The 27013-nt window shown below is 45.5% G+C and overlaps 1 long non-coding RNA gene across 6 annotated transcripts in view; it reads right to left on the reverse strand.

The window, feature by feature from the left end:
- Positions 1–25798, reverse strand: part of LOC137561160 (uncharacterized) — a 150683-nt gene extending 124885 nt beyond the window's left edge. For all 6 annotated transcript variants that reach the window (XR_011029899.1, XR_011029900.1, XR_011029901.1 and 3 more), the window contains exons 1-2: positions 25708–25798; positions 240–446 (exon numbers count right to left, since the gene is read on the reverse strand). This is a non-coding gene — a long non-coding RNA (uncharacterized lncRNA). The remainder of the gene's footprint in view (positions 1–239; positions 447–25707) is intronic.
- Between the last annotated feature and the right edge of the window lie 1215 nt (positions 25799–27013).

Genomic DNA, 27013 nt, shown 5'->3' on the forward strand with positions numbered 1-27013 from the left:
GTGCAGTGTCAAAAAATCCTACCCATGCGCTGACAACACACACGCTGACAGAAAATGTTACCAGTGAAGAGACAGAGCTGTGGCGCCCCTGGGAAAAGCTCACACACTTTGAGAACCGCTGGTCTATGCCAAAGTCAAATTCTTCAAGGAGTGATTACAGAAACCTGTGGGCAATGAGGAGAGGAATGGACAACACAAAGAGGAATGTGGATCCAGTATGAACATAGCTCTGTGCTTACCTTAGGTAGCTTTGCCCAGGGTAAGGTGTGCTTTAAGTGGTTAGCACACATACGAGGACACAGTCTGCATGAAGTTTGAATGTTCTCCCTGTGTTTGCATGGCGTTGTTCCAGGAACTCCGGTTTCCTTCATCATCCAAAAAACATACTGGCAGATGTACAGGTTTCCCCCATGATTTGGCTCTAAACTTCTGTAGGAACATTAGCCCTTTTAAAGGAACAGGGACATGATAAGGTCAATGTATTCATATGTTGATTATTATTGTTATTTTGCATTTATGTACCACTATTTTTCATCGGCTATAAGTTCATTGGTTTCCCCCAATATTGGCCTTATGCTGGGCATACACAGCTCGATTTTGCCACTTGATTCTGCGCCCGATCGTTTCTGCAAGCGGTTACCTTATCTTCCACTCGATTCTCCTATCTTTACCCATTGTCCTCCATGCAGAATCGAGTGCGGAAACGATCGGGCGGGAGATCAGACATGTCGGAAATTATCTAAATAATTAAAGCGCGCATGCGCCGTACTGCCACGCCGGCCGCCGTGATGACGCGAAGTGGCCGGCGTGTGACGTAATCCGCGTCATACGCGGAAGGAGCAGCCCGACACTCAGCCGAGTGTCGCCCGGGCTGCGGCCTGTCAGCCATTCTGGAGCGGGGAGAAGGAGAAGAGCCAGGACGCCGTCGTGGGACCTCCCGACCAGCACTGGGCTGGAGAAAGCCCCATGTGAGTACAACTTTCATTTTTTTTATGAGCTCGTACACACGTCTGATCAAAGGCAACTACGGGTCCGTCGTCACCTCCCGCTGGGCGGGTTTTCAGCAGACAGTACAGCGCGTGTACAGTCTGTCACCAGGCGGATCGCTCAAAAACAGCCTTATCAGTCCACCGTCAGACTGTACACATGCTGTACTGTCTGCTGAAAACCCGCCCAGCGGGAGGTGACGACGGACCCGTAGCTGCCTTTGATCAGACGTGTGTACGAGTCTTTAGACTATGGTGGATATATGACTGTGGTACTCTTCTGAGCTGGTAGGCTTGTTATTTTTACAGTGATTACATTACTTTGGGATAGTAGGATAACTGTATGAGTATTAAAGAGTAGGGAAACAAGTTTGTACTGTATGTAATGGGAGACTGTAATTATACTTAAAATGTTGCATATGCCATTTTTTTATGTCATTCATGTGTGTATAATGTATCTTCACCACCTGTCAGATGCCTCCATTTAAATATTAGGGTTCGCAGATGGCTGAAAACATCTTGCACAGGCAGGGAGTTAGTGCCCGTTCCATATTCGTACATCTGAACACCCACTAGATGTTACATGCAGTGGTTTTGTTCTGAGCCGTAACTTTTCCATGAGTCAACCACTGACAAGCATGTGGTTACGAATGCTGCCATTCACTTGCATCACAGAGCTACTAGAAGGTGTTTGTTTACAGCAGCGTAGATGACTGAACAGTGTTTCACGTCCAATGGGAAATAACTTAAGTGCATGCTAAGTACACAGCTTAACCACCGTTGTTCCCAAATGAACGACCACCACCCCTAATTCAAAAAATGAATGATGTCTGACAACAATATGACCCATTTGAATTCAACAACGATGATCTATGGAAGTGACCATTAGCGGAAGCTTAAAACCGAGGATCTGGAAGTTTTTAGCTAGCCACGCAAAAAGTTTTTGAATGTAACAATCATTTATCATCATCCAATACCTGTGTTTACTACTGGCTTATCATCCAAACGGATCCGCCAAGATGGACAAGTCTACGTCGGCGATAATTATGATCTATCGGTGCCTTCTGAGGTTGTTCAGTGCAAATTTTGCAACAATATTTGAACAATTTATTATTTGTCAGTCATCGTTTGTTTTAAATGATTTTTATTTAATGTGTGTATGTCGCTTAACTTCAAGCCTAACACTATTCTGACCTGATCCTAGCTACTCTGATCTTCACCCACATACTTAAGGCCCTTACATACACTAGATGGATGTCGCTTGCCGGGGATCAGGACCCGATCTCTCAGCCAACATCACTGGGCCAGGGCTGTATAGACATGTAGTTAGCCTGCAGGACTAATGACGCATTCTGTTGCAATACGAGAAGGTGGAGGGCCAACTGAGAGGCGCCGATGTGATGTTACGTGGCGGCTGGGGAGAATGGGGAGAATAATGCTATCGGCCGTCGCTCGGCCGGATTGATCCACCTGTCCCAATAATGACCGGGTGCCGGTTAGAGGATGCTATCCACACGCCAGAATATTATCAGAGCTGGTTGTTATCCCCTCCATCAACCAACTTTAATTTATTGTATGTACAGGGCCTTAGGGCCCTTTCCCACCGGGGCAGTGCAGTGCAGTATTTTTACCGCCCCCCACCGCCGGGCAATGAAAGTCTATGGAGACTTTCAAACTGCAACGATACGGCGCGACACGATGGAAATTACGTTTTCGCCACATCCCCAACGCTAGGACAAAACTACGTTAACGCACGTACTTGCGTTGTTCGGCGTCAGGAAGGAATTCATGTTAGTCTATGGAGACCCGAGATTTTAAAATGTCGACGTCGCAGCACACATGTGCAAAATGTTCGCTTCCATGCACTTCCGCATACCCCGAAGCAGGAAGTGGCCACCAGCACGCGTCACTTCCTGCTTGGTAGAAAATACCGCGGTATTCCCCTAAGGCCTGTTTTTGGTGGTGCGGTCAGCTTGCAGTGTGAAACTGGCCTTAGGATAAAGTTACTTACCTATCAGAATGAACAGTCCAGATAATGAAGACCCTCTATCAAGTGTTTGAGCACGGTGTTCACCTACATTGCCCCTGGACCCTCTAGACATAGATCTAAGCATCTTGGATCTATCTCAAGCACTCAGTGCAGGATCATCTGCTAGGAAACCTAGGCACGAACACTGCAAATGCAGCGCAGGAGACTTGGGCGCAGCCCGCGCCACCATAGAATGGGAATTATAGCGGCGCACAGTCAGTAACTTCAGAGCCGTCAGAAGACGGAGCTGAAGTTACTTTTAAAATACTGTAATTTGCTTCCAGCAATAGCTGGAAGCCGAATGACATAATTCCCCACTATCCACGTGGACCTAGAGGGGGAATAGTATTTAACGCTGCCGGGAACTTGTGCAGCAGCAGAATAAGCCTTACAGGCTGTATCGTGTGCCCAAGTCTTCCGGTGGCGAATTCTCTCGGACGCAACTAGGCTGGTGCTTGGGGCCCTGTAGGCATCAAGCTGACCACAAGGGGACCCCAAATCTACTACCTTGCCTAGAGCCCCATTTCATCTTAAACCATTTCTGCAAGCACTTTCAATTTCACCACGGAAAATAAATGTTTACATTTTTCAAACATAAACATTAATGTGTAAAACAGAAAATACACACCTACAGATCTGCGCTCCTTGGCGAGCCAAGTTGATCTATGGGTAAGAGGGTCAGATGAATATCCAGCCAACTGCTTTAGAGATCCATGAGGAGACATCTGTGTTTACTCTTCACAAACAACAATTCAGACAATGGGTTACCGCCTATCCCAAGCACTGCAGTGCTAGCCAAGAGTGTGTTTATGATGTGTGAGGAAACGCAAAAGGATTGACACAAAGACTTAATTAAGAACATAAACCATTTTGTGACTTGAGTGTCCGGCAGGATACAAGAAACAAACAGAAAGTCATCACTGAGTGACACATTTAAAGCTGCGATGACTGGAAGTATTGTATCAACAATTATAAACCCAGGAAGATATTTCATTGCAATTAAACACACTCAATAAACTTGCCAGCTAAATAAATTGCAAAAATAATAAATTAATACCTTCACTGAACTGTTCTTGTTGTAAAAAAAAAGATAGACGCTATGATGAAATCAGAATAGTAACTAGAAAATAAGAATAGCAAAAGCCAACATTCCACACGCAGATGGTGATGTCGTTTAATCCATAACACTGAAAGAAGCCAATATTTTAGAGCCACCAGGACTTTGTCATTCCACTTTAGATTATAGAAATTGCTTGCAAGAAGACTTGATAAGACTTGATGCTGGCCCCACATGTTATGCTGGGAATACACGGTTCGTTTTTGAGGCGGTTCGATAGATCATTTCCGACATGTCCAATCTCCCTTTCGATCCTTTCGCCGCTCGATTTCTGATAGAAGTGAATGGAAAAAGATAAGAAAAACGAGCGGAAAATAAGAGAATCGACTGCAGAATCGAGCGGCAAAAATGATTGAGAGGAGAATTGAACGCCATAAACGAACCGTGTATTCCCAGCATTAGATGTTTGGGTAGAAACAGGCAAATAATATCTCCCTCACGCCTTACCACCTTATACTGGAACCAACTAGACAGGGCATAACTATGAATTAAGTCTGTGCAAGAAGCAGGGCCGGGCCGAGGCATAGGCTGGAGAGGCTCCAGCCTCAGGGCGCAGTGTAGGAGGGGGCGCAGAATTCATTCAGTTGTCATTCCTAATTATGTTTGAAGCAGAAATAAATAAGAAAAGGGGATACATGGCAGTGACTGCAAGCCAGATAACTAGATATTAAGGTGTTGGGGAGGTTGTGGGCCCTGTGGCACCTCTTAGTCTAATAGCAATCAGTGTGTGAAGGCTGGGGAGGCAGGGATGGAGGGGCGCACTTTGGTGTCTCAGCCTTGGGCGCTGGAGGACCTTGTCCCGGCTCTGGCAAGAAGAGCTGGTTCTAGCATCCTGAAACAACCACTCTTTTAGGGTTTTATTGTCCAACAGTATCTTAGATGTTTAGAAAGTGGGAGTTGAGAAAAAACTTCAAACAAGAACTATTCTGATCGAAAAAGGCTGGTAAACGAGAGAAGTGAAAGGCGATTAGCACACACAGTCAGCAGCAACAGAAGCACGCCAATTTACAACTGAATTCAATGCAGGTGCATCACAAAGCATATCCCAATGGACAACAAGACGGACTTTGCAAAGTATGGGCTTTAGCAGCAGGAAAGCATCAAGAGCTCCTTCGGTATCACAGAAAAATAGGAAAAGACGCCTGTTGTGGGCCCTTGCCACAGTGCTCCATCGGTCTCAAATTGGTTTGAGGAATGTCAATGAGAATTTAACCTGCTTCAATTGCCAGCTCAGTCACCTGACCTCATTGAGCATTTGTGGGATGAAGTTGAAAGATCGCTTCAAACGTTGGAAACACCATCATCCAGGTTTAACAAATGTGGCAAACTGACCCTCATGATCCCATCACTCATAACAAGTATCATTAGCTTTAAACAGTATGCTATCCAGCCACACATAAAGAATGCACACACAAAACAGATAATTTTGGTGCCTGAGTGTAATAGATAGCGGAGATGCCGCCGCGGCGGTGAGCGTCATGGCGGCTGTCTCCGCGTCTCAGCCGGCGGCCTCCGCCGCGCAGTTACATGTTGGAGTTTTGCCTGGTCCCTCAGTTGCACATAGACTGAGGGCTACGTGCGCACGCACTAGGGCCTTTATGCAAGCAGAAGGGGAGTCAGCTGATCAGCCGGTCAGCTGACTCCAGCAGTGCTCCGGATTGGCTGAGTGACTGGGGCGGCGCTGTGGAGCGCTCTTAGTATATATAGGACCTGCCTGTCAGTTGCTCTTCGTCTGCTGTTGCAAATGCTACGTGTTAGCACTCAGACCTTAGTCAGATCCCAAAGTGTGCTAGAACCAGCAGGAGCTGGGGATCCACACTTAGCCAGATTCTGTTGGTAGCTTAAAGTACTAATTGAATTGTATTATTTGTTATGATCCTCTGCTAGCCTCGACTACTCTTCTGCCTACTGATTCTGTGCCTATGCCTATCTGATCTAGTCGCCGACTCAGCTTGAACCTTACTCTGATTCAGTCTTCTGTCTTTGTACCGTATCTGTCCGTGTGTTGCCGAATCTGCTTGTCTGACTCTCCTACCCTCATCAGTGAGCTAGTTCTGGTGAGGGATTCGTAGTATAGTAATCACCTGCTCCTCAGGTTGATAGCTGCAGTACAGTCTTAATCACCTGCTCCTCAGGTTGATAGCTGCAGTACAGTCTTAATCACCTGCTCCTCAGGTTGATAGTTGCAGTACAGTCTTAATCACCTGCTCCTCAGGTTGATAGCTACAGTACAGTCTGAATCACCCGCTCCTCGGGTGATAAGTACCTTCTGTTTTACTGTGCATCACCCGCTCCTCGGGTGAACCGATCACTAATTCATCTTCGTCTCCAGCCTGCTGGAGTACTGATTCCAGTGTTCTATAGAGATACCTCCCTCTACCAGCTCCTCTGGGATAGTGGGTATCTATCTATATTTACTGTTGTACCAAACACTTATCTTACACCAGGTTGTCCTGTGTCTTGCTATACTCGCATTATTGGTGATTTTGCAGATCACCACATAATCAGGTATAGTATCTGTATTATTGGTGATACTGCAGATCATACAATAATCAGAAAATCTGTCCTTGCTGACACCAATCGTTACACTGAGTTAGTGTTATAAATTTGGTGCCGGGCACCCACACACTTGGTTATTATGTAGCTATGCACTGGCTATTATAGTAACAGTATTCCAGTATGAGTTTTACAGGGCATCTGGCAATCATGTAGTTGGACCCCAACTGCAAATTTTACTGGATGGTAGAATGTTTTTATAGCCCAGCATTGGCTGTTTCAAGTATTGGAAAAACAAACAAACAGATACTTACCTAATGAGATGGAAGGTTCTGGGTCCTCCCATGGTTTCCGAGTTCCAGCGATGTCACCCTCGGTAGCAGTATTCAACCGTTCGGACGATTACTGCTCTCTGCCGCCATAGGAGGCTTTGGGGGTCTTCCGGAGCCTGAGAGCTCCTGAAGACGGGCAGTTAAGTACTGTAAAAGGCCTCCTTGGAACTCAGTAATACTGCTATACCTGATATAGGTAGCAGTGGCCGGTGCCCTCTTCCTGCAGTTACACCACTACTGCAATCGTGGACATTCCAAAAGAACAGAAAAAAGGCACTCCACTGGCATCAAACTTACGGGTCACCTGACGCTTCCTCTGGTGTCTCTCACAGTTCAGTACTGTGCCTGAGCAAGCACCCTCTCTCTTACGCGCAATACAGCAACACTACCGAAGACTTCCGAATGGGGTGATATCACTGGAACGTAATAACCATGCGAGAAGAGGGAAGGCCTTTGGTAAGTATCTATTTTTGGGGGGTTTTGTTTATAATTCCCATTAGCTTTAAGCGCTCTGCTTCTGACACAGGAGACCAGTGTTCAAATCTCGGTTGTTCCTGTTTAGTAAGCCAGCACTTATTCAGTGAGGAGAACTTGGGCAAGACTCCCTAACACTGCTACTGCCTATAGAGCACACCTAGTGGCTACAGCTCTGGTGCTTTGAGTCTGCCAGGAAAAAAACACAATAAAATGTTCTGTGTCTCGTCTTGTCTTAATGTGTTTTGGGGGTATTTATAGTTCATATGCCATGCATTGCAGGAGAGTTACACAATTTGTATTTGCCATTGGTTGCCAGATTTATGTTGCAAGACTGATGCAACATTAAATTATTTTTGCCTTTTAAGCGTTACTCACATTATGGCAGCCCGTCAGATCAAAGAACAGCGCATTACTGATCATTTGAGCGGCTCAGATCTCGGTCATTTGTCTCCATTAATACAACACAGTTTTGGAAACCAAACAAGGAGTCATCTGTGATTCCCTTTGTGGTGCGGTGATGCTGTATAATGACCAAATGGAAGAAAAACAATTTTATAAGCAGACTGTGCTAATGTTTCCTGCCCATTCCTCACATGACTCTTCCTCATAGCTGCCAGCGTGACAATCCATCCTTATGTGGCACAATTCAAAGTCTTCAGTGTCTCGTTGAAGTTCCACAATGAACAATGACATCCCTGATCTGTGATGTATGTAAGAGAAGCAGGACACATGGAAATTTCCTGGCTTAGCGCTCTGTTTCCTCGTCATGTGGAATTTTTCACATTCTTCCTTTAAAGAGTGCTGCTACAAACAAAAGTACATCCTGTCAGCCTGTCATCTGCTTTTTTGGAACAGTCAAGGACTTGGAAAAGAGAGAGAACAGGCAGAGCTTTCCATGGAGATATGAATGGATGGAGTGGCCTAGCTACAAATCATCCATCACAGGCAGCGGCCTTCTGGGAGTGCTCAATCTTTCCTGTGTGCTTATATAGCTTCCTCATACTGAAACAACTTGCTCCACCAAAAGCAAACTGGGAGCTCACAGGTTTATTCTGAGATTTGAAATGAGTTTCATATTGTGAATGCCTGTTGCGTTTTGAAAATAATTTGCTATATATTAATGTGGTCTGAAAGCCAGAATTTCTACTAAAAGATTCCTCACAGCTTGAAAGCTACTATCCCAGAATTTTTTTCTAGCAGAACATCACTGAAATGGTTAAACAAAAGCACTTTGTCCTACTATTCACCTTCAATCCGCATCCAAACTGTAGATAACAGTATATTTGTTTACATTCCAATGTTGTTACAATGTGTGTAAACACAGTCTAACAGGTGAAAAGGAACTCTGTGCTTCAGACACACACACACAGTTCAGAAAAGCTCATTAGAAGATGTTAATATATAATAAAAAGCAGTTTGAATAAAATGCAATGACGGCTTTTAGGGCAAGATAAACTACACTTTGGAAACTTGTAATTTGTAAACATACAATATTACTTATGCACAAAATCAAATATGATAACTGTATGAGTAATAAAAAGTAGGAAAACACGATTTTATTGAATGGTATGTCGGAGTTTCAGACCACTTTAACTACTCTACGACCGCCTAACGCCGATTGGAGACTGTTAGACGGCGTGATCGCTGTCTATTTACACAGTGCAGCACTGCAATCAGCAGCAGCGCTGTACTGGGGACAGCCGTGTGACACGGCTGTCCCCCTGGGGGACAAGAGAGTGATCAGCTCTCATAGGCAGAAGCCTATGACAGCCGATCGCGTGATTGGCCAGCAGGGGGGAGGGAGCGGATTGGAGGGAAAAAAAAGACAAAAATTGTAAAAAAAATTGTAAAAAAAAAAATGAACATAAATATTTATTAAAAAAAATAAATAAACACAAGGGGGGTGATCAGACCCCACCAACAGAGAGCTCTGTTGGTGGGGAGAAAAGGGGGGGGATTACTCGTGTGCTGTGTTGTGCAGCCCTGCAGCTTGGCTTTAAAACTGCAATGGCCAATTATGAAACAAACAGCCTGGTCTTTAGGTGGGTTTACCACTGTGATCCTCAAGTGGTTAAAGAGACACTGAAGTGTCTAAAAAACATCTTTTTATTTAATAAATGTGTTTAACCTAATAGTCCTAACTAAACCACTGCATCCCCGCCGCTGTAAACTATCTAAATCCCCCCTAACTCCTCCCTCCCTCTCCCCTGCAAAATCCACGACTTTCTTGGTTGTGGATTTTGCTGCCCTAAGCGCTTCCGTGCGAGGCAGAGCTATGAGCTGCAGCCCTGCCTCACATGCGTCTGTCAGCGGCGGATCTCTGCCTCTCCTCCGCCCCTCTCAGCGAAGGAAGACTGTGAGGGGCGGGGGAGAGGCGGCGATCCGCTGCTGACAGACGCGTGTGAGGCAGAGCTGCAGCTCATAGCTCTGCCTCACACAGAAGCGCTGCCCGGATTGCCCTCCGGGCAGTTTGGGGGGATTTAGTTAGATTAGAGCGACGGGAATGCGGCAGTTTAGTTAGGGCTATTAGTTTAAACACTTTTATTAAATAAAAATAATATTTTTTTCTCTCAGTCTCTTTAAAGCAAAGCTGTGAGTGTTTGAGGAAAAAAATGAGATAATCACCTTGGTACAGGGAAGCCTCTGGCAGATCCATCTTTAAGGGCGGGCGGAGCAGGTGACTGCCTGGAGCATAGTGTGTGTGTGTGTGGGGGGGGGGGGGGGGTTTACAGCAACGGGGGTAGCACGGGCACATGCAGGGAGCAGTTAAATACTCACCTTCCGTGATCCACATGCTGCTTCTATCTTCTTTCTCCTAAGAACATAGATGCAGCGTGTGGATCCCAGAAGGTGAGTTTTTAACTGCTCCCTGCATGTGCCCGTGCTACCCCTGTTGCTTAGGGGTGTTGGGAAAACCTCTCTGACTATAGTGTGTTGGGGGGATAGGAAGGGAGGGGGGCTCTGACTGACTATACTGTGTATGGGGGTGGGAAGGGGGGGGGCGGGGCTCTAGCCTACCACCCCGCAAACACCCCAGAAAGCAAATCCCCGTTATCCATCATGAGTGCCAGTTAGTTTAAACTTTCGGTTGCCTGAGTTTTGGATAACGAGAACTTTGCTGTAGTAGATGGATAAACTGAGTGAATATACTCAGAATGGATACTTTAGGTAGTCCCTCATATTACATTGAAGTAGTAAGTTGTACAATCAAGATTGTATCATTTGTGGTTGCCTTATTAGGATCAAAATATTATGCTAGCCAATAGCCATAGACAGATCAATAACCCCTCAATTTAGGAAATCAATCAGAGAGTAGTGATAGATTCACCACCTTGAACAACTCAATTTGTGCTGTAATCCGGTCTAGGGTTGATTGAACTGCTGTCCTCATGGCTGTTCTCTCGTAGTCTGCTCTATTTATGCAGTGTAATGTAGGCACATATTTTTCACCTCTGTAGACCACTCATTTACTGAACTGTTCAGTTGTGTATTATCGGTATCCCACCCTTGCTCATGCAACTGTATGTATTATGTATGGTTTATTGTACAGCGATATGGAATATACTGGGGCAATATAATTCTAAAATGATAATAAAACGTCCACTAGCTTTTGGATAAACTATAATTTAGTTTAACAAGCTATTTATTTGTATGACTACAGTATGGTTGAGGGAAAGCGGAAGCAATAATGGTGGAATCATGGACATGACATTCCTTTACTATACTGAAAGGGGGGGGGGGGGAGGGGGAATTGAAGGCCACCTATACTGAAGGAGGGGGGGGATTCAAGGCTATTTATACTGAGGGGGAAAATAGATGGTTACCTGTACTGAAGGATGGCATCTGGCTATATGTACAGAAAGTGTGTGTGTGTGTGTGTGTGGGGGGGGGGGGGGGCTTGCAGGACACCTTGCACCTGCGTAGTAGCAAAGAACCGATTAGGCTCAACTTTTCTGCTTGTCCCGATCTGCTCCAAACTACTGAGGGGAGAGGGTGAGGGGCAGCTGGTGATAGTGGGTCTTAGTGGGCGGTAATAAGTACAAATCTGGCTCTGGTGGCACGTGGTGTTCCAACATCTCTGATTGTTGGCTGCTTCCCCAGAGATCTGCTGGTCACTGGGTGTGTATGTAGCTGCCCAAACAAGATGGCCACCGGTTCGCCCTTGGCTGCATTGCCTCATTATGTTTTTCTCCATGTTCTCGGGAATGTTAAGCAATGCGATCATCTTAGTACTGCCTCCAGATGTGGACACTGTAAAGTTGTTGACAGCCCAGCAATAGTCTGTTAATGTCTCAGCTTTATACAAGTATTCCACAAGGCCTTGTCACAGGGTGGAGCATCTGATCCTAAAAGCTCTTTCATGAGATTTACTAATAAAATGTACATTTTTTTTTCACTGCAAGACAGCCTTAAGCGTCTTTTTCTTCAGAGTTCATGAAACATTAGACTCTATTTAAGGACACGCCATGCACGTGACTCATGGCTATTGCTTCTGGCAGCTCGGATTAATATGTCAGATGATATAACACACGTTGTTGAAAGGGATTTTTGACCCTGTCAGCACCCTTTCCATTCCTGACCCCAGCTGCAGTTTACATTGATTGGCTGGGAAGCTGAGCTAAACAAAACAATTGCGCTGTGTATAAAACTGAAGATATTAATAAGCCAATAAAATATACAAAATCTCTTTCCAAATATTTCATACACATATTAACAAAACAGGGGAAAAAATTATGAGGACCGGTCACATATACATAACAGCTATTTAAAGTGTACCTGAGACCAGTATATAAAAATACAGTATATACACACCTGAGGCTTCCTCCTGGACACTTCAGGCTGATCGGTCCCTCACCATCTTCCCAGGCTGCCTGGATCCACGCTAGGCGGCTCGGTAATTCCGCCAGTTGGCGCAGGCCTAGTCCAATCGTGTGTGCTCCCCCACCGGGCTCCCGTGGGCGAGAACGTTCTGCGCCTGTGGCGACGGGAGCTTGATGGCGCGCATGTGCAGCCAGGCTGTGCATGCGCAGTACGCCCTGACTGGCGGAATTACCGGGCTGCCTAGCGGAGGATCCAGGCAGTCTAGGAAGACGGCAAGGGACCAAAAAGCCTGAAAGGGGCTGGAAGAAGCCTCAGTTATGTTTACATTTTTCTTTTAATCTATCTCAGGTTTCTTTTAAAGTGTACCTGAAGGGAAAAAGTGCCCCCAAATGGGTACTTACCTAAGTAAAGGGAAGCCTCTGAATAAACCAGAAGCTTCCCCATCCCCCTCAACCTCGCCATTCTAGTGCTGGGACCACCTGAAGCTCATCGACAAGAGCTTGTTGACGGAACTTGGCCACACTGCGCAGGCTCAAACAACTTTGGATCAGCATGGGCTCGTTTTTTTCCACCAAAAACGAGCAGCAGCTTCTTGCTACTGGAGGGACAAACCATCCCACACCTGCACAGTGGGGTCACACTGGGTCACATATGGGAGCATGCCTGCAAACTTTTGAGGGTTCCAGTGCTGGACCAGTGGTCAGGAGGAGGACATGGGAAATCTCTGGAGGATCCAGATGTTTCCCTCTACCTAGGTAAACATCTAGCTTTTTGTCCTCGGGACCTCACAAGTTTGTTTTAATGTTTGTCTGAAGAGGCATATGGCATATGCTACACCTTATTATTATTATGTATTTATACAGCCCTGACATCTTCTGTAGCACATTACAGAGCACATAGTTATGTCACCTCAAAGTTCTGTGTCTGAGAGAAGCTCACAATCTAATCCCTACCATAATCATATTCCCTACCACAATCTATGGCCATTTCTCTCTTTTTTGGGGTTAAAGAACACATCTGAGCAGGTTAAAAAAAACAAAAATCTCCTCGCCGTTGGCCCGGGTCCCCACTGGTGCGAGATGCCTACACAAGCAGCTCTTGGAGTCGCGCGTCATCCGGACTTTACTGCGCAGGCGCAGTAGTTCTGATGTCAACACAACTCCGAGAGCCACTCACTGAGGCACAGTAGATGCTGATCTGGCTAGGGAATCGGAAGCCACTGGAGCTGCGGCACAGGACGGCTGCTAGAGGCTGAAGGAAGCCCTGGGTGAGTAGATTTTTTGTTTTTCTCCTCGGAACCCTCCCTTTAAGGAACCAATTAACTTATTAGTATGTTTTTGAGATGTGGAAAGAAACTAGAGTGCTCAAAAGAAGCCCACACAAACAGGAGAACAAACTTCATACAGTTTGCCTCCTCACCAAGATTTAAACCTGAGACCTACGCAGGGTCTATCACTGCAAGCCAAGAGACCTAGCCACCATGCCGCCCTCAGTATTGTATTTTAATAACATATTGTATGAGGTTATTTATTGTAATTACAAAGCACCAACATATTACGCAGCGCCGGACAATAAAAGGGATACATACAATGTAATCGAGGGGTGACAGACACAGAAGTAGCAAGTGTAGCAACTGTAGCCAGAGAAGATCTCGTGACCACTGTAGGCCCTCATTCAATTCACATTTTCTCCAAGTTTTTGGCTAGTACTTTCTGATAGTACTTTTTACCTGCCATTAGGTACTTTTTTAATTGCAAAGTACAGAAAAGGTATTTTAAATAGAAGAGGAAAGTTGTCTCCTAGGAGAAAATGTCTAAGAAAAAGTGTATTGGATTAGGCCCATTGTATACCAGTATGAGCTACGGTAGTTTCGTGATGATTAAACAAGGTGACACCATCATGCTGCACTAATGCTCTGGAATGTCTTTGGTCTAAGCAGCACAGTCTGTCAAGTGACAGACATGGAGACCACCAAACTATGGTGAGATGGATTAAAAGAAATCAAGACGCCATCCAGTCAAATCAATTTCTTGATTTGTGGAGAACTATTGAAGCTCTAGCTTCTTGAGGATGGGGATGCAGGAATTTGAGCTGACTAACCCATAGGGGTCGATTTAGCAAGGTTTGGGAGCAGAGCAGAAGATATGTGATCCAAAAATCCAACAAGATCCAACAAGATATGTGATATGCCATATGATGAGGCAATTTTACCTGCCTAGTAACACCCACACAGGCTTACAGGCACATCAGCACTGAACGCTACTGGGGTTGAGAAGTTATTCTAGGATGTTGTACGTCTCTAGGATCTAGGTAAGTGTTCTCCTCCTGGGATAGGAAGGGGTGGGATGACTTACAACAGGGTCTAGTGATGTTCTGGATATGAGGTAGGAAGATCTGACCTTCTATCAGAGGTGTTACTATTTTACAAAAAGTGTATTGTGATTCATCTGCATTATTTTGCCATTTGTATCATTTTTGATAAGGCATATGGTTAAATATATGTTAGGAGTGATAAATGCAGAGCTACAGCCATGGTGAGGGACTGGAGAGTATGGATGTGCATTCATGATTCATGTGAACTATATTCATACATAAATATCTATTTATCATAGTAATAACATAACTTACTATCAAGTTTTCTCTCTTTTCAGACTTCAAAATATTCTCGGTGAGAGCAAAGTGATACCAGAGAAACAGGTGCAGCACAGGCAGCCTAGCATATGGTTATCAAGCATACACGTTCCTTTGAGACACCCATCCACATTTATAAAATGACTATAGAAGCAAAATACAGACAAGGAAAAGTCTGTGGTTTTAGGCTGTTGTGCAAATGCTGTATCAGGTCTTGCAAGTATTTTTCAGATAAAGTAATATAAAGAACAACTTGCAAAGTTAAAAACCGTACATCTAAAACTGCTGGGCCACCCACTACTGGGAATATTGCTGTGGGCGGACTTGGCCATTAAGCTCCAGGTAGTTATTGGGGTGGGGGGGAGGCAGGGGCCTGGGGGCTGACTTTGCCAGTGGCAGTAAAGGGGGCCCAAAGGTACCTTTTCCCTGGGGCCCCCATGTCGCTCAAACTGGCCCTGCTCTTTGCTCCAGCTTATGTCTCCCCAGTAGCTTCATAACTTGCCGTTAGAGCTACATGCTCACTGTCATTTGACCGCAGTGAGCCTGAAGCTTGTCGCTAAAGCATCAGGGTCAGTATCATGTGACCACAGTGAGCCTGGTAACTATGGTGATGGGCATGCTTCCAATGCGTACTCTGCATAGGGAGCCCTGCAAGGATAACCTGATCCCCCATTTTTGGCCCAACATTTTGGTATATAAAGGTTGGCTTATCCATGATGATATATGGTATGTACTTTACAGGTTTTTACGCTATTTTTTACATATTTTCACAAAACTGTATATATCAAGATAATTTGGATAAAAATAACATTAATCATGATAATACTACCATACTACCTCTTCCCTTTATGAAGAGAGTTTAATGGGAAGTGAGTGACAGGTCTGTAAACATGGTCGCTGGTGCAGGAGGTTGCAGGAAGGTCCAGCAGTAAGAGAATTGAATAATTTCTTGAGTCCTTTGGGCTGTGTATTATTGTGACCTTTGCTGATGCAGTCTCAGAGGAGCGAGCAAGAATGAAAGGAGGTTAAAGAGAGCAGCAGTACACAGAAAGTCTACTGCCTGCTAAGCAGAACCACAAATAACTACAGGTCTGACGCTGTCAAGACAAGGAAGGGGATAAGTCAAGAATATACAATTAAGGACCCCTATCGTGAAAAATTGTAAAATGTAAAATACATGTAAACACGTACAAATAAGTATGTTTCTTCCTGGGTAAAATGAGCTATAAATTACTTTTCTCCTATGTTTCTGCCACTTACAGTAGTTAGTAGAAATCTGACTGAAATGACAGGTTTTTGACTAGTTCATCTCCTGACAGGGGATTCTCAGAAGTGAATTTATTCTTTACAAAAGCATTCCCTGGAAAGGAGGTGTACAAAGACTCAGGCCACACCTCTATCTGTTTCCACGCTATTCTAGCAGTTGGACCGAGAAACTGCAGTTCAGTACTTTTGAAAATAAAGAAAACTCTGAGAATCCCCATGAGGAAATGGCTAGTCCAAAACCTGTCAGTTCTGTCAGAATTGTACTAACTACTGTAAGGGACAGCAGCATAGGAGAAAGGTAATTTATAGCACATTTTACTCCGGGAGAAATGTACGGTACTTCTTATTTATGTGTTTTCATGTATTAAAATTTTTTTTTTAAAAAATTGCAGTAGTTGTCCTCTAAGAGATAAAAGTTTGTTTTTAGACAAAGAAGTGGGATATTTAAAGAACACATATCTATCTAGTCTTTTCATTTTTAGAGAATGGAATACAGGAGTGCAGCACTAACATGATCAACCTTAGTCAATATCTACAGATCGATTTTGTAATAACAACATAATGAAACGACAAGTAACGAGATTAGTTATGATTCATTATCATAGCACACAATGCCACATCATGGTTTTCAGCAAACAGCCACTTCAAACTGATTGGAAGGTGTCAAACAGTTGTGATGACGTGAAAGGCAAATCCAGTGGAGAAGTAATAAATCTACCTGTCCTGTTGTCCCAGTGACTGCATTGTAGATATAAAGGGTCAAAGTGTCAGACTCTAATCAGCTAATTAATCCAAAACACCTGTAAAGGGTTCCTATTTCAAATATTAGTTTCAACTTTGAATTCCCAAAATATGGTAAATAACCTTTTATTTATATATTGTATTTATGAAGCGCCAACATAATATGCAGCGCTAGACATTAGTTAAAGTTACAGACAATATTTAGGGTTGACATACAGCAATAAGACAATACAGGAATACATGCAATCCAAATCATGCAGCACAGTATGAGTAAGGTAATGCTTAGTCAGTCACTGGATGTGGTGCATGAAGTTTAGGCTAGTCGAGTTCACGCAAGAGTTCACTCAGATCCATAGGATGGGTGTACAGTAATGGAGGCGCATGACCAGATAGGAGACACAAGGAGGAGGACCCTGCTGAAGGCTTACAATCTAGAAGGATGGTTAATTTGCATATATTCAGCAGTGGTGCCTGGGAGACATCTCGAGCTCACTTCAACCTGAATTATCGCAAATTCTTTCTGTTTTAGGAAAGCAAACTTTTGTTAATCTAGAAGGAGCGGTAGAGACACAAAAAGGAAGGGAACCAGAGTTTAGCGGCGGGTTTGGAGCACCAGTGGGGGGGGGGGGGTAGGCCAGAGCGAAAAGGTGTGTTTTGAGTACCTTTTTGAAGATGTTGAAGGAGGGCACAGTCCTTATGGGGGGAGAGAAGGAGTTCCATAGTGTTGAAGCAGCTCTTGTGAATCTTTGGCACAATATTCTTATTTTTTTAGTTTTACCTGTAATGTTTATGCAGGGATTCTCTAAGATTTGCGCAATTTCAGAAGGGTTCCTCTAGGATAAAAAGTTGAGAAACGCTGGGTCTAAGGGGAATGGTGTTGGAGTGGCAAACACTAAAATACCATATAAAAAATAAGAGTAAATCTACTAGAAAACAGGGCCCTGTATGTCAAGAGAGGAAAGAACCTGAAGTAATAGTGTCAAGAGCTGAAGAAAAATCAAGAAGAACAAGAATGGAATAGTAGCCTTTAATAAATAAGGCATTGATTACTTTAGTACTGTAATAATAGTTTCAGTAGCATGGTTAGAACAGAATTCCTAGAACAGAGTCTAAACTGTAGATTATAAAAGTAGGTATATAGGCAGGTACAAGCAAAAAGGGCACCTGGAAATTTGGGCCCCTGAAATATTGGCAAGTAGAATTTCTGTAAATTTACAGATATTCTACTACAGTATTATGCAGTGAATATTATGATAGTAAAATATCGGTAAATGAGACCAATATTTTACCACAGCTTTACCTAACCCTGTTCTCACACAGAACCTTCCCAATACCGATGCCTAACCCTAACCATTCCCCTTCCAGTGCCCCAACCTCCCCCCCGCAAGTGCCTAACCCTCACCACCCTTCTAATGTCTAACTCTAATCACCCCCCCCCCCCTCCCCGATACCTAACCCTAACCAACCCTCCTGTTGATGCCTAACCCTGCTCCCCCACACCTAACCTTAACACCCCCAGCATGCCTAACCTTAAACCCCCACAGATGCCCATCTTCCGTGCGTTTCTTCTTTTGTTCTCCCCGCCGGTATCGAGCGCGGAATAGATCCGGCAGGGTATCGGACAGGTCAGAAATTATCAATCGAGCCATCAGCGGCTCGATTGATAATTTCAAACGAACCGTGTATTCACAGCATAAGACTTTTAGCCATAGACCCTGACCAATCATGCAGCAGATCAGGTGTTTCTGCCATTATTGTCAGATCTGACAAGATTATCTGCATGATTGTTTGTGGAGTTATTCAGACACTTCAGCCAAATAGACCAGCAGGGCTGCCAGGCAACTGGTATTGTTTAAAAGGAAACAAATATGGCAGCCTCCATATACTGTACCTCTCACTTGTCTTTTAACCACTTGCCGACCGCACGCTTATACCGTGCGTCGGCAAAGTGGCAGCTGCAGGACCAGCGACGCAGTACTGCGTCGCCAGCTGCAGGCTGATTAATCAGGAAGCAGCCGCTCGCGCGAGCGGCTGCTTCCTGTCAAATCACGGCGGGGGGCTCCGTGAATAGCCTGCGGGCCGCCGATGGCGGCTCGCAGGCTAAATGTAAACACAAGCGGAAATAATCCGCTTTGTTTACATTGTACGGCGCTGCTGCGCAGCAGCGCCGTAAGGCAGATCGGCGATCCCCGGCCAATCAGCGGCCGGGGATCGCCGCCATGTGACAGGGGACGTCCTGTCACAGGCTGCACAGGACGGATAGCGTCCTGTGCAGCCCCGATCACCAGGGGGCCAGGTAGGAGAGGGGGGAAGCGGAATTTCGCCACGGAGGGGGGCTTTGAGGTGCCCCCCCCCCGCGCCAGCCACACGCAGGCAGGAGAGATCGGACCCCCCCAGCACATCATCCCCCTAGTGGGGGAAAAAGGGGGGTGATCTGATCTCTCTGCCTGGTGTTTGATCTGTGCTGGGGGCTGTAGAGCCCACCCAGCACAGATCACATAATTCAATGCTGGTCCTTAAGGGGGGGTAAAGGGTGGGTCCTCAAGTGGTTAATGTTCCTAACAGAGTATCAGAACATTGCACAGGAAAACAAAATATATATTTTTTTACAATCCTCCATGCTGCACCTACAACAACTTATTTTCCTGGAGGCTAATTTTAATATGTAACTCTACTTCCCTTCTACCATCAGGTCTTGTGGGATAAATAATCTATTTAACTGGATCAGTAAAACTTCAGTCTGTTCCCAGAGTGGTTCATTTTCCATATAATGTTCATAATTAAGAACTACAATTGAGAAAGCCAGGTTTATTCATCGTCTGGGTGAAAAGTACACAAGACAATACCACACCCACTCCACGGCTGGCGTCAGATCAGTCAGATCAAGCAAGCTTATTACTATTATTATTTTTAATAAGGTATGCATACTCTACTGTATTAACAGCATAATTACAAAGGGCAATTTTAGGAGTGTGTTAGAATATGTGCCTATAGTCTGCACTTAGGCAGGTGCCGGCTGGCAAGAGGTGCAATGACCCTAATGCGCCCTAAGGCCACACGTGATTTTACACAGATGCCTGCACTGGGAAGGTTATAGGGCTTCATCAATGATGCACATGTTCAGTTGTTTGTAATACTTTCTTCAGAAGGGCCCATTGAGACATGCAGCACACTTGAGCAATACCTACCTCGCAAAATATCAATGTCAATATCAATATCAGTATTGAAATATGTTATATATCAACTCTTATGTAACATCTGTATTTAACCACTTCAGGACCAGTTCTGGACCCTTAAAGGGAACCAGAGACGAACAGTATTAAAAAAAATGAAAAAGCTTTTATACATACCTGGGGCTTCCTCCAGCCCCATAAGCCTGGATCGCTCCCATGCCGCTGTCCTCCGCTGCCTCTATCGCAGCTAACGGGTCCCGTTACTTCCGGTGGACGCGGCCAATTGTACGCAAGAGCAGGGACTCCCTTATCCTTACGCATGTGACGCACTGCGCTTGCGTCAAATGGCTCGACTGGCCGAAAGTACGAGACCCAGTACCGGCGGACAGAGGCAGCGGAGGACGGCGGCGTGGAAGCGATCCAGGCTTATGGGGCTGGAGGAAGCCCCAGGTATGTATAAAATCTTTTTTCCAACGTCTCTGGTTCTCTTTAAAGGATACCTTAGTCCTAAATAAGTTCAGAAATGGACGCCGTGTGTGTTTGTGGGGGGAGGTGCGCATTGGCTTTTGCACCTCCCGTGGCCCGGCGTCTGCATCCATTCATCTGTTTCTGGCCCGGTTCCAAAGCCCCGGATGGCGGGGTCGGTGCAGGTGTAGTATGTCCGTGGGAGTAGGCGTGCACTCCCGCTGGAAGATGTAAATGCCACGTGTGCCTTCTGACCTGGACACACTACATGCACATGTGCAGTATGCCTGCTTGGGCACCTGGTAACCACGCGCTCCAGCTACATCATCCCACAGGAGTGCGCGCGTATTCCAATGGACATACTGCGCCTGCGCCGACCCTGCCGACCAGGGCTTTGGAACAGAGCTGGTTGCAGATGAGTGGAGGCAGACGCCGGGTCAAGGAAGGTGTAGCAAACCTATGCACCCCTCCCTACACATACACAGGGTGTCAGTTTCCGAATCGATTAAGGACTAAGGTATCCTTTGAGGACCAGAGCTGTCCTTTCCCTATTTAAACTTGTGATTACTGTGATTGGCTCACAGTAATCACAAGGCCAGGCTGACCATGATACAGAAGCTCTGCTGTCACTGTGACAGCAGAGCGAACAGGATGCAGAACAGTGGTGCAAATGGCAAGACTGACAAGACCGCATGGTGTGGCTGAAGTCTACGCCCTGGAAGGGATGGCAGCACCCAAATAGGGCGATTTAAATTACAGAGGTCCAGAAGAGGTTAAAATGTACAAAAAAAGAATGTATCTGGTAAAAGTGTTTCTAGTGGGAATAAATACAATTTAGGGCCAATGCACACCAAAAAGCGCTAGCATAGTCGCTAATGCTCAGCGCTTTTTGAAGTGATTTTTCAGAGCGATTCTAGGGAGGTGCTTAGCAATTTTGTGATCATGCCTAGCAATTTTTGGAGGGTTTTAGTGTAGCTTTTTTTTTTTTTTTGCTACAGTAGAATTGTAACTGAACAGCTTCTGTAACAAAAACGCTTGGAAAATCGTTCTGATCTAGCACTTTTCAAAGCGATTTTCCACTTTCCTATACTTAACATTGAGGCTGAATCGCCTCAGAAATCAGTAAAAATCCTGCAGGACCCGCGTTTGCGTTTGGGAAAAAAGATCATCGCTCTGGCGTGATCCATCCCATTCATATACATTAGCCAAATGCTTTTCAAAGCGCTCAGAAGCGCTCTTGGGGCTTGATTTACTAAAACACCTTTGCCACGTGCGAAGGTTTGCTCGCGCAAAGCATTACATAGCGTGATAAACGAACGTTTGTGCATGACCGCGCGCAAACGTTCATTTATCACCTGACGTAATGCTTTACGCGCGCAAACCTTTGTGCGTGGCAGATTGCGTGATAATTGCTCTGATAGCAGTTATCACGCTTTAGTGAATCAAACCCTTGGTGTGCACCTGCCCTAACATGGACTTCTTAGGGCCCTTTTCCACTAGAGCGTTTGCAATTGCTGAATCACAAAATCGCAAACTGCTAGTGATTTTCAAATCGCTACGGTTTGCTTTTTAACATAGGAATCGCGGTAGGTCATTTCCACTACCGCAATTAGTTTTTACTAAATTGCGAACGCGCTGCAGAATGATTTTTGCCGCGATTTTGCTATGCAGTGCAAACATCAGGAAATCGCTGGAAAATGTTGGACTTTTGCTGAATCGCAATCGCTAGCGTGGAAGTGGAAAAGGGCCCTTAAAGTGGATTCATATCCTCGAACTGAAGTTTGCATTTATTATTTATTGTAAACCGCGCTGAGTACATACCGTAATTCTCCTAACTATCTCATATGCTCCACCCAGGATACAGAAAGGCTAAGAATCAATTAAAATATTTATATTCAAATGATATTAGCTCTCAACAGGACTAAATTAATTTAAAACCGCATATATATCCAATACAGTACTTCACCAGTGCTTAAAGTGAATCCAATAAAATTGCATTCATATAAATGGCCTAGTTTCCAGGACCTGAGGCCAGGAGATCTACCCCCCCCCCCCCCGAGCCCCCCTGCAAAGGTAGTTAGGTATAGGTGCCTTCAGTATAGGTTAGCTAGGTATATGTGCCTTCAGTATGGGTTAGCTGGGTGCCTTCAGTATGGGTTAGCTCCCATGGAACCGCCCTGCAAAGGTAGTTAGGTATAGGTGCCTTCAGTATAGGTTAGCTGGGTGCCTTCAGTATGGGTTAGCTGGGTGCCTTCAGTATGGGTTAGCTGGGTGCCTTCAGTATGGGTTAGCTTTAGTGTTAGGTTAGCTGGATTCCTTAGTGTAGGTTAGCTGGGTCCCTTAGTGTAGGTTAGCTGGGTGCCCTTAGTGTAGGTTAGCTGGGTGCCCTTAGTGTAGGTTAGTTGGGTGCCCTTAGTGTAGGTTAGCTGGGTGCCCTTAGTGTAGGTTAGCTGGGTGCCTTAGTGTAGGTTATCTGGGTGCCCTTAGTGTAGGTTAGCTGGGTATAGGAGCCCGGGTGCACGCAACTTTCCTCCCTCCAGCTCCAGCGATGGCGTCCTGGCTTCACCCCCTCAGCCGCGGCTGCCTGGAGGGCAGATATGCAGTTCGGCGGCTGAGGTAGGCTCCGGTGGGCAGCGTGAGTGGAGGCGGAAGTGTTGTCTCCAGCGCCGCCCCCCAGCCATGACACTGCGTCACCGCCCCTGGGCTCTCAGCCGCGCCTCGCGCCTCTCTCCTCCCCGCGGCCAGCAGCAGAATCTGACAGGACGCGGATGACTGGCCGCGTTCTTAAGCTGCTGGCTGCTAAATTCAATGGGACGCGGCCACGCGATCTACCAAACAGGCGGTCGCGATCTACCGGTAGATCGCGATCGACCTATTGGGCAGCCCTGGCTTAGCTATTTCTCTATTCTTTCTATTGAATCGCAAATGCTCTGAAAATGGTGCAAGAGCCGTGTCTGCGATTGGATAGAAAGCTCATCGCTTATGTGAGAATATAAGCTAACATTGCACAAGCGATTTTAAGGCAATTTTTTAAATCGCCCCCGCTTAAAAATAAGCGAAAATGCTTATAATGTGAACAAGCCCTAAAGGACAACTGAAGTGAGAAGAAGCCAGGCAACTGGTATTGTGTAAAAGGAAATAAATATGGCAGCCTCCATATCCCTCACATTACAGTTGTCCTTTAAGATATCCCATTGTGGTATGTAACCACACCCTGAAAACAATCAACACAATGTTTGACTGTGGTCATGGTGTTGTATTGTGTTGCACTGTGTTGTTATTATTATTATGCTATATTAATATGGTATTTATATAACAATGACATTACAATGCAAATATCTTCTGTTTTAAAGGGAAGGTTCAGGGAGGGGATTAAAAAAATAAAAATAAATTTCCACTTACCTGGGGCTTCCTCCAGCCCGTGGCAGGCAGGAGGTGCCCTCGCCGCCGCTCCGCAGGCTCCCGGTGGTCTCCGGTGCCCGACCCGACCTGGCCAGGCCGGCTGCCAGGTTGGGCTCTTCTGCGCTCCATTTCCTGGCACTTCTGCGTCCCACGCTGGCGCGCTGACGTTATCAGACGTCCGCCGGGCTGTACTGCGCATGCGCAGAACTACTGCGCCTGCGCAGTACAGCCCGGCGGACGTCCGATGACGTCAGCGCGCCGGCGTGGGACGCAGAAGTGCCAGGAAATGAAGCGCAGAAGAGCCCGACCTGGCAGCCGGCCTGGCCAGGTCGGGTCGGGCACCGGAGACCACCGGGAGCCTGCGGAGCGGCGGCGAGGGCACCTCCTGCCTGCCACGGGCTGGAGGAAGCCCCAGGTAAGTGGAAATTTATTTTTATTTTTTTAATCCCCTCCCTGAACCTTCCCTTTAAGGCACTTTCATATTTAGCATAGCTTTTTTAGTAAAGGATCTTTTAGGTTCCTTCAGTCCCTTATAAAATTCTTATGTTCTGGTTCACCATGACTTAACAGTGTACTCTTGAAAACGTATTAGTCCATGCTTTCCACTGATGAAGGTCAATCCTGAAAAAGCTGTCTGCAAGTGGGATTATCAAAAACTGTGTAAAAACGAGTAAGCTATAGGCTCTTTTTCTACCCTGATGACGCAAGACTGCGAAACCGGTCAGGAAGCTAACAGGCAGCACCATTGTCTATTGATCTACGATTGACTATTACATGCACGCTAGTCTTCTGGGGTTCCCTGTTTATGGGCCCCGTATGTGAGTTATCGTTTTTATATCTACTGCCTTTTAAAGAAATTTTATCTAAATAAACGGGTTACGCTTAGATATTGCCGTTTTTGTTTTCCTATATGAATTCCTGAAACTTTACCTCCATACGGATGTCCACTGGATCTTCACGACGTCTGATGTTTCCTGGACGTTATCTGTGACCTAAGCCATTTCACAACCTTATAATGTGGGTTGTTGGGATTTGCAGGTTCATGGAGGGCAAAGTCAAGGGGGCCAGTACATCTGTGCCTATAGGCTCCTGTGAGGTAAATCCGGGCCTGCCCCAGGTATTCACCTCATGTGTCTCTTCAGAGACATAAAAGAGTGATTTTCATATCTGCTGACAGAGCAGAAGTAATGCATCATGGGAGTTTCTTCTTGCTTACATGGAGATGAATCATTGCACATACCTTCTATTTAAAGGGATACTGTAGGGGGGTCAGGGGAAAATGAGTTGAACTTACCCGGGGCTTCTAACGGTCCCCCGCAGACATCCTGTGTTGGCGCAGCCACTCACCGATGCTCCGGCCCCGCCTCCTGTTCACTTCTGGAATTTTAGACTTTAAAGTCTGAAAACCACTGCGCCTGCGTTGCCGTGTCCTCTATCCCGCTGATGTCATCAAGAGCGCACAGCGCAGGCCCAGTATGGTCTGTGTCTGCGCAGTACACTCCTAGTGACATCAGCGGGAGCGAGGACACGGGCGTGCAGGCGCAGTGGTTTTCTGACTTTAAAGTCAGAAATTCCAGAAGTGAACTGGAGGCGGGGCCGGAGCATCGGTGAGTGGCTGCGCCAACAGAGGATGTCTGCGAGGGACTATTAGAAGCCCCGGGTAAGTTCAGCTCATTTTCCCCTGACCCCCTACAGTATCCCTTTAAGGCAAATTCATATTAAGCACTACTTTTTTTAGTAAGGGGCTATCAGGTTCCTTTTAGTTCCTTACCAAAATCCTAATGGTTCTGGTTCAATCCCATATACTAATTTGCAAGTGTCTCTGCGTCCTGTCCCTGTGTGTGTGTGTCCCTGCTTCCAGACCTGACAGTTTGCTGTCTGTGAACCTCATTGCATTGTGGGAAATAACAGCTTTTTCCAACTGCCAAGCAAGCAACATCTCCCTGTGTGCATATACTTTGGACAGCGATTGTGGATGGGCAATCGGGACGTGTCTGTGCACGCATTGGCCTCAATTCACTAAGCTTTATCAAACACTTTATCAACCGTTTGATAATTTACCTCATGGGTAAAATATCTTTTTGAATTCACTAAGGTGTTATACATCTATTGAGCGTTGAGCGTTTTATCGATAAAACATGTGATAAATATATAACACCTTAGTGAATTCAAAATGATATTTTACCCATGAGGTAAATTGTCAAACGTTTGATAAAGTGTTTGATAAAGCTTAGTGAATTGAGGCCATTGCGGGGGAAAGGGGGGGGGGGCTAGTGGCCATGGCCGAGTGGGCCTTTTTACTAGTGTGATATGACTTGGTACTCTGTAAAGCTCCTCCTACGTCCCACGTTTTTCCCATAGAGCCCTATTAATGTATGTCTTGCACTCATGAAGGACAATTTAGCCTGAAACAGCTGCTGCCTGCAAGCTGGCTCAGTAAAATGAATCCCGGCATCTCTGGATATGTATTTGGCTTTTAGGGACATAAAGAATTCACTCACGGAGCCGATGGGATGCACTAATCTTGTCAGATCTGATAATAATGTCAGAAACACCTGATCTGCTGCATGCTTGTTCAGGGTCTGTTGCTAAAAGTATTAGAGGCAGAGGATCAGCAGGGCTGCCAGGCAACTGGTATTGCTTAAAAGGAAATAAATATGGCAGCCTCCATATCCCTCTCGCTTCAGTTGTCAGGATACATGAGGTGACATCTGTATCATGATGAGATAGACATCTGTATGTACAGTGCCAAGCTTACAAATAACTAGGCTGTGTTCCTTTTTTTTTTATTTCCTTGCCTGAAAGAGTTAAAAATTAGGTATACAAGTAACAGTACAGTTTGTGTTTGGGGGAATAAAATGGCTTCTGAGAGCAGGAAAGAGATAAATTGCACTCCTACGAGGTATCTCAAAACACACTGCCTCTATATATGTTATCGTATACTACCCCTCCTCTTGTTTCCCCCCCATTCCCTTTAGATTGTAAGCTCGCAAGGGCAGGGCTCTCTCCCCTTTTGTGTCTTGGAAATAATTATACATTTTACTCATCATGTTACTTTTATCACTGTCATTACCAAT

The sequence above is a fragment of the Hyperolius riggenbachi genome, chromosome 3 (assembly GCF_040937935.1).
Source record: "Hyperolius riggenbachi isolate aHypRig1 chromosome 3, aHypRig1.pri, whole genome shotgun sequence".
Classification (NCBI taxonomy): domain Eukaryota; kingdom Metazoa; phylum Chordata; class Amphibia; order Anura; family Hyperoliidae; genus Hyperolius; species Hyperolius riggenbachi.